Source organism: Engraulis encrasicolus, chromosome 22, assembly GCF_034702125.1.
Source record: "Engraulis encrasicolus isolate BLACKSEA-1 chromosome 22, IST_EnEncr_1.0, whole genome shotgun sequence".
Taxonomy (NCBI): domain Eukaryota; kingdom Metazoa; phylum Chordata; class Actinopteri; order Clupeiformes; family Engraulidae; genus Engraulis; species Engraulis encrasicolus.
The window spans coordinates 26,229,951-26,237,450 of record NC_085878.1 but is presented as its reverse complement, the minus strand read 5'-3'; the positions used below and the strand labels follow the sequence as shown (position 1 = coordinate 26,237,450).

At 45.7% G+C, this 7,500-nt stretch overlaps 1 protein-coding gene across 1 annotated transcript in view; it reads left to right on the top strand.

The window, feature by feature from the left end:
* map2k5 (mitogen-activated protein kinase kinase 5) overlaps positions 1-7,500 on the top strand; it is a 90,783-nt gene that overhangs the window by 42,508 nt on the left and 40,775 nt on the right. The window lies entirely within an intron of this gene.

Below are 7,500 nucleotides of genomic sequence, written 5' to 3'. Positions count from 1 at the left end.
ATTAATACAAACCACAAACAGCAGGAAGATTCTGGCAAGAGAGGGGAAGACTTGAATTGAGACTTGAAAGTCAATTCTCACATGCGACTTCAAAATATAATGGGCTATTATTAGAAATTAAAAAACCTTTTAATGATGGCATAGGAAGGCCTTCCCATTGTTTGAAGAGCAACTGGACTACAAAGCCGAGGACAAATTGTAATACCAGTAGATAAATGATATGGTATCAATGATGACTGATTCAATGGTGCACCTGTAAATGGAGAGCTGGATACTCACACTAGATAATTGTTTGTGTACATAATAATAATAATAATAATAATAGAGCATTATTTAGTACTTTACTATGCACCTGACGAAGGCAACGGTTGAAGCTGCTATGTTTTTGCTTCAGGCACAACAGATGTAACTCAACATTGGTTCAATGATATGACCATCGTTGGGTTAGTTCAAAGCCAGCTCAGTGGACAGGAAAATAAAGTACTCTCGGTTGAATGGCTGTGTGTTTCAAACCTCCTATTGGCAGAAAAGTAAGCCCATTATACACATTACCAATAGAGGATAACTAGTTGTGATTGTAGGTATATTGAGTAATATTTAGATTGGTTGTTTACCTCACTGGTCTTATGCAGCCATGACCTCATCATTATGATCTATACATTGATTACTAACTATAAATCCATAATGTAAATATTATTTCTGTGAGTTATTTGAGAGCCTTAGGACAAAAGTGAGCGTTCTTGACCCTAGGTAGTGGTCCTGGGTTCAAATCCATGACAACCGTTGCGTTGAAATTGCTTCCTCAGCCATTTGGCTTCAAAAATCCCATTACAGAGAAGGATTGACTGACCACCGATGTTTGGAGGGGAAATATTGCTATAAGAAGGCTTGACCGCCAATTGATTGAAAGTTATCGGCCCTCAGGCAGTCTTGGCTCAATGAGGGTCGGGTTCAAACCTGGTAAAGGGCATGACTTGGCATGACTGCACCTAGAGTATTGAGTCATTGTTGAGCTAAATGTTTGGTCAATCGCAGGGATTTTTGTACTTAAGCTAAAATACATTATATTTACTTTAAAAAAGTGCCCCGGTCAGTGGTTAATGACATGTGCAAATTAAGGTCTTTAGTTTTAGTTTTTTTGTGAAAGTCCCCAATGCTGTATGTGTACAGCTCAGGTCAGGGTTACGAGATCTGGATTCACAAGAATGTTTTTTTAATATAAAGATATTTCCGCTCCCAGAAGCGATAATTATGCTACCAAGATGGTCTTGATCAACACTGTAGCCAGCCACCTGCCAAGTGGGTCAAAATTCCAATAAAAAAACCCAATAAAACAAAAAACCTATAACAAAAATTCATGTTTGTGGGAGCCATAACAGTGCATGGATCGACGTTGAGATTTTGGCACATCGCTGCGGTGCTCATTTAGCAAGACAGCAACAATTACTGACCCCCTTCTTCTTTGCATACAAATTAAATAGCCCTGCAAAGGGCCTGCGAGGCCCCATAATAATGTGCAATATTCAAAACACTGCCCACCTCGGCAAGACATTAAGTAGTATTATCACAAGGAAGACCAGGGACACCTAAGAAAAGACCACGAAGGAAGGTTAAAAAAAGTAGCTGCCCATTTGATGACTGTGACACAGGCCTTTAATCTTTGTTAGGGCCAATCGAGAGCACATTTGGATAATATGTTTTCTAAATGGTAATAATTGGTTGTAATAGCCCTTCGGGGAGTGTTGCATTAATGTATGTCAGCAGCGCGACCATTGATGCCTTGAGAGTGTAATTTTGTGCACAATTAATCATTTTCATGGGGATTGTATTTTAATGCCTTGTCTTTAGACATGGTCCTAGGACGAGCAGAATGCGTGCGTGTTGTTTAAGCATGGAGAATGGTCTAGTCTCCGTTCCTTCCTCTGGTCGTGTGTGTGTGTGTGTGTGTGTGTGTGTGTGTGTGTGTGTGTGTGTGTGTGTGTGTGTGTGTGTGTGTGTGTGTGTGTGTGTGTGTGTGTGTGTGTGTGTGTGTGTGTGTGTGTGTGTGATTGAGATTGTGTGCCTGATAGAGGGGAACTCGCTAGCTTGTGTGTGTGTGCGTGTGCGTGTGCGCGTGTGTGTGTGTGTGCGTGTGTGTGTGTGTAAACGGGGGTGGGTGGGTAGAGCCTGGGGCATGTCTCATTTCAAAGTGCTTTCACTCTCTCCGCTCCTGCGACTGCTATTAAGGCCGCCATTATCATGCAAATCCAGCCTGTATTATTACATAAACTAATGTATTCGCTCTCGCTGCGCAGCGCACCGCGCAGGCCTGTGCACAAACATTGAATAATAACGGCCACGGATACTATGATCGCTTCATCCACCCATCCATCCATCCATCCATCCATCCATCCATCCCGCCATCCAGCCATCCCTCCATCTATTCAGTCCTCCATCTCTCCATCTGTCCATCCACCCCTCCATCACTCCCTCTCTCCACCCATCCCTCCAACCATCCCCTGCTCTTGTGTTACCTGTTTATCATGAGATGCGTCCTCGGCCCTCCATTGGGCCGCCATTTTATGCCATTTAGCAACATGCTTGTTGTTGTGTGTGCGCTATTCAGGGTCATTTTGGCCATGTGTAATGTAATATTTATAATGAGCCCTTTGATTATGACCTCGCCATTCAACTGGCCAGGGGCGGAATAAATGGAGATGCCTCCCCACCACTCAAAGGGCAAATTAAACACGATGCGGATCAATCCAGAAAGATTCGGTTTCCAGCTCGCTGCTCTGAGGCACGAGGGGATGAGGGAGGAGAACAATGTATGAAACTTGAACGCGCGGATCGTATTGTGCACTTTGTGGTCTGTTTTGTTGCATGGAGTGGTAGTTTAATGGGGACCTTTGTCACCACATCTGAACTGTGTGTGTCTGATCGGCCTTCAGTAAGTAACGCGGATGAGGCCCTAAGTAACATGATGTCATCATCACACATCATGTGCATTACACACATTATTTTATTGTCTTTTTTAAATACAAGGGCATATGTTTCCTCCACTGCTGAGCAATCGGAAGTTACAGCTTTCTATGCTGTTGTCATACAGTACGTTGTAAAATACACCAGAAGAGTATAGACAATAAATGTATCACCTGCGCACACACAAGAGGAGCAGATGCCCAGTTAGGAGAATCTGCTTCGCCCCTCCCTTCCCTTTCAAAGGTGTTTGACCTCAAGCGTACTCACAGACGAACACACACACACACACAGACACACACACACACACACACACACACACACACACACACACACACACACACACACACACACACACACACACACACACACACACACACACACACACACACACACACACACACACACACACACACACACACACACACACACACACACACACACACACACACACACACACACCACCTAATGGCTGCAATATTCTCCGAGACCCTTAGCACAAAGGAAGCAGTACTTCCCCTCCATGTCTCATGAAGCAGAGCCACTTTGTAAGCATTTTAAGATTTTAATGCGCCAACGGTGATTTGGCCACAAATGACCGGAAGTATGAGACAATAATCTCTCTACTCCAGTGCCACCATTGTTCTCTGTATTTCTCTCTCTCTCTCTCTCTCTCTCTCTCTCTCTCTCTCTCTCTCTCTCTCTCTCTTCTTGGCAAATAGAGCCACAGGCTCTGTGCTGGAGCGTTGCATGTTTTCACACCCCATTAATTTATTGCTTCTTCCACCCTCTCTTTCCCCCCTTTCTTGTTCTCCCCCCTTCTCCATCCCTCTCTTGCTCGCTCTCTCTCTCTCTCTCTCTCTCTCTCTCTCTCTCTCTCTCTCTCTCTCTCTCTCTCTCTCTCTCTCTCTTTCTCTCTGTCTCTCCCCCATGCACTCTCTAGTTCTCTCTCTCTCTCTCTCTTCCTTCCTTTCTGTGTCTGTTTCTCTCTCCCTCTCGCTTTCTCTCTCTCTTTCCGTCTCTGCCTTGCATCTTTAATTTTCATTTGGTGGCTGACTGTAGCGAGCGATAGAAGGGAAGGGAAGAGAAGGGAGACACCCCGCTGCTGCAGTGATTTCCATCTCGTTGTTAATTTTGCCTGCTCCATATGGCGCTGCAGACAGTTCACCTGCAGGCTGAGAGAGAGATAGAGAGAGAGAGAGAGAGAGAGAGAGAGAGAGAGAGAGCGAGAGAGAGAGAGAGAGAGAGAGAGAGAGAGAGAGAGAGAGAGAGAGAGAGAGAGAGAGAGAGAGAGAGAGAGAGCGAGAGCGCATGGGAGAGTGAGAACACTCGAGTCCTCGGGCCCAAGCTGTCATTTATGTCACCCTGCGCATCTGTCTGTCGCCTTGCCCCCACCTCGACCAGGCAGGCATGGAGGCCAGCGCCATACACGCCATACCCCAGAGAGACCATGCCATTATTGTACCCGCAGTACCCAGCAACAACCCTCGACATACCCCGCCACAACCCTCGACATACAGTACCCCACCACAAATCTCATACCCCACCACAAACCTCATACCCCACCACAAACCTCATACCCCACCACAACCCTCGACATACCCTTCTACAATCCCCCGACATACAGTACCCCACCACAACCCTCAACCCCAACCTTGCTTGGCTCCAAACATGCTATGCCCCCACTACATCAAGGTGCTCTCGTACCCCCATAATTCTTACTTGACCAACACCTCCTTACCCTCCCATAGAGAGACATCACTATAGTTTTGCGGGGCCAAGGCAGGCACACTATACCGCCGCACAATTCATTGCGCACAATGTATGTATAGTGCACGCCATGCCACAAAAGCCTTGCGTATAATCATCACAAACACCTGAGGTTAGCACAGAGCAGGCTGAAGGTTTTGCCGATGGGTCTGGAGGGAAAGTGCAGACAAGGTGGAAGGGAAGTGGCTGGCGGAGTGGGGTGGGGGTTAGCGGGTGGTCTAAAGGCATTGGAGGTCCATGGAAGCAACCAGATGGATATGTGCATGCTAGTGGGGGCTGTGGCGGTTTGGTGTGGCAGGATGGTGGTGGGAGGGTGGGCTGTTATGGTCGCCTGATGGCCCCCAACAAAAAGCGTGCCCCACGGCGTGGCACGGCTCCGTTTGGCATCACCAGCAGGCCACACTGTAGTGCCAGCAGGGAAGCCGACAGGGAGGGACAAAGGGGTTAGTTGTCACGGGCCCAGGGAGACAGTGGGGGGGCAAAATTGAGTTTTCATTACATTGTATGTATTGGATGTGGGGCCATTTCAGATGACTTTGTCCCAGGCCTAGCAAAAGCTGTCAGCGGCCCTGAGTGCCAGTGTCGTGTGTGTTGCCCATGACTCCGTCAGCCGGGTTGGGTTGGGTAGAACCAGCGATCCACAGCACTACACTCTTCATCCCCGCCTTGCCATTGATTATAAAAAGCGCTCCTTTAATTCAGCTTCACCCCATGGTGTGATTAATTTGCATTCTTTGTCAGGAGTTAATGGAGTTTTTTTTTTCAATCATTGTTGTTGTTGCGTTTCTGTTTTGTGTGTGTGTGTGTGTGTGTGTGTGTGTGTGTGTGTGTGTGTGTGTGTGTGTGTGTGTGTGTGTGTGTGTGTGTGTGTGTGTCTGTGTGTGTGTGTGTGTGTGTGTGTGTGTGTGTGTGTGTGTGTGTGTCTGTCTGTGTGTCTGCGTGTGCGTGTGTGTGCGTATGTTTTTTTTCTTCAATGGCTCGCTCTAAAAATCTTTGAAGACACCAGACTTGATGTGCTGTGTATACAGCCGCCAGCAGAATAGGCTTCTGATTGATTTGTTCCCTTTGTGCTTTCTGACTGTGTTCTTTCTTTTCTTTTCTGTTTTTTTTTAACTTCTTCTTTTTTAGTGGTGTTGTGTTGTTATTTTTTTTCATTGTCACTGTTTCCCTTCAGTAGTTTAAATAGATTACAGTTTGATGTGCTCAATATGTTTTATGCAAACATTCCCATTTATTTCTTAAAGCTGCTGTTTTGGTGTCTGATGCTGCAAGGGCCCTGGAGATATGGTTTTGTAGAAGTAATCCAAGTTAGTTTGAGTGAAGTCTCCTTTAATGATTGATGCGGGGAACACGGCGCACAGAGTGTCACGCTCATCGGCTTGGCCTTATGTAAACATAAATGAAGAATAATAAAAACATCACATCACTTCGCCAACGCACAGCACAGTGTTCTTTTTCCATAAGCCTTTCAGTTTCATCTCCCCTCAGAGAATGGAATGGGACGGTGGAATCACCTGTAAAGTACAAATAAAAATATGAAGGGCCTGACAAAGATTTTCCCTCTACTCGCCAAGTGAAGTGTATTTTTCTTTTACAACACCCACAGGTAATACTCAAGTATTAGTAAACCAGCGTGACAACAACAATTGTGAGATTAAGTCTTATATACCAAGAGAGCACTGCAGCTCAAGGGTTGCTATTGATTAGAACACTAAAGAAGACTTAACACGGGACCACAATCCAAGCATTTTCCTTTCTGATTCACTGTGTTACGCACCAACCAAAACTCCCTCCTGTACAAAACTCCCTTTGCCCTGTGCAGGGAAGCCGACAGGGGGGGACAAGGGGGACAGTTGTCCCGGGCCCAGGTAGAGAGGGGGCCCAAATTGGGTCCTCGTTACATCGTATCTATTGGGCTGGGGGGCCCTTTCAGATGGCTTTGTCCTGGGCCTGGCCAAAGCTGTCAGCGGCCCTGGCCCTGTGCAATAAAGAGGGGGAGCCCTTGTGTTGCACAACACTCACTCCCTACAGTCCATTGTCCATGGACACTCCATTCTGTCCAAATAAGAAACGCAACTAGAAATGCATTCTCACAGAAAATGCTGGAAGCGGGCTTGCCTTTTGGGGCAGAGATGAAACAAAGTACTATTGAGAAAACAAAGCTAAAAGAAATCTTGGAAAAACTCCATCCACCCAGTCAGAAGTTATGGGCCAAACAATTCAGCCATCTTGGATTCAGCCATCTTGAAAGTGTTGTAGCTCTGCGTTTTGGGGATATAATAAATGACATAGATGGTATTTTAAGTTGGCTAAGGAACACTGCATATGATATAATTTTGAAAATCAACATGGCTTCGAGCGGGATTAGAACTCACAACCTCCATATCTGTAATCCAACCCCTTTGCCATTGATATTAAATGCCATACAATACATGATATTTGAAGTTGGCTAAGGAACACTGCATATGATATCATTTTGAAAATCAACATGGCTTCGACTGGGGTTCGAACCTCCAACCCCCATATCCCTAATTCAGCACATTTGCCATTCATACTAAATGACATACATGGCATTTTAAGTTGGCCAAGGAACACTGCATATGATATAATTTTGAAAGTCAACATGGCTTTGACTGGGATTCGAACCCCCAACCTCCATATCTGTAATCCAGCACATTTGCCATGCATACTAAATGACATACATGGCATTTTAAGTTGGCCAAATAACACTGCATATGATGTAATTTTGAAAATCAACATGGCTTTGACTGG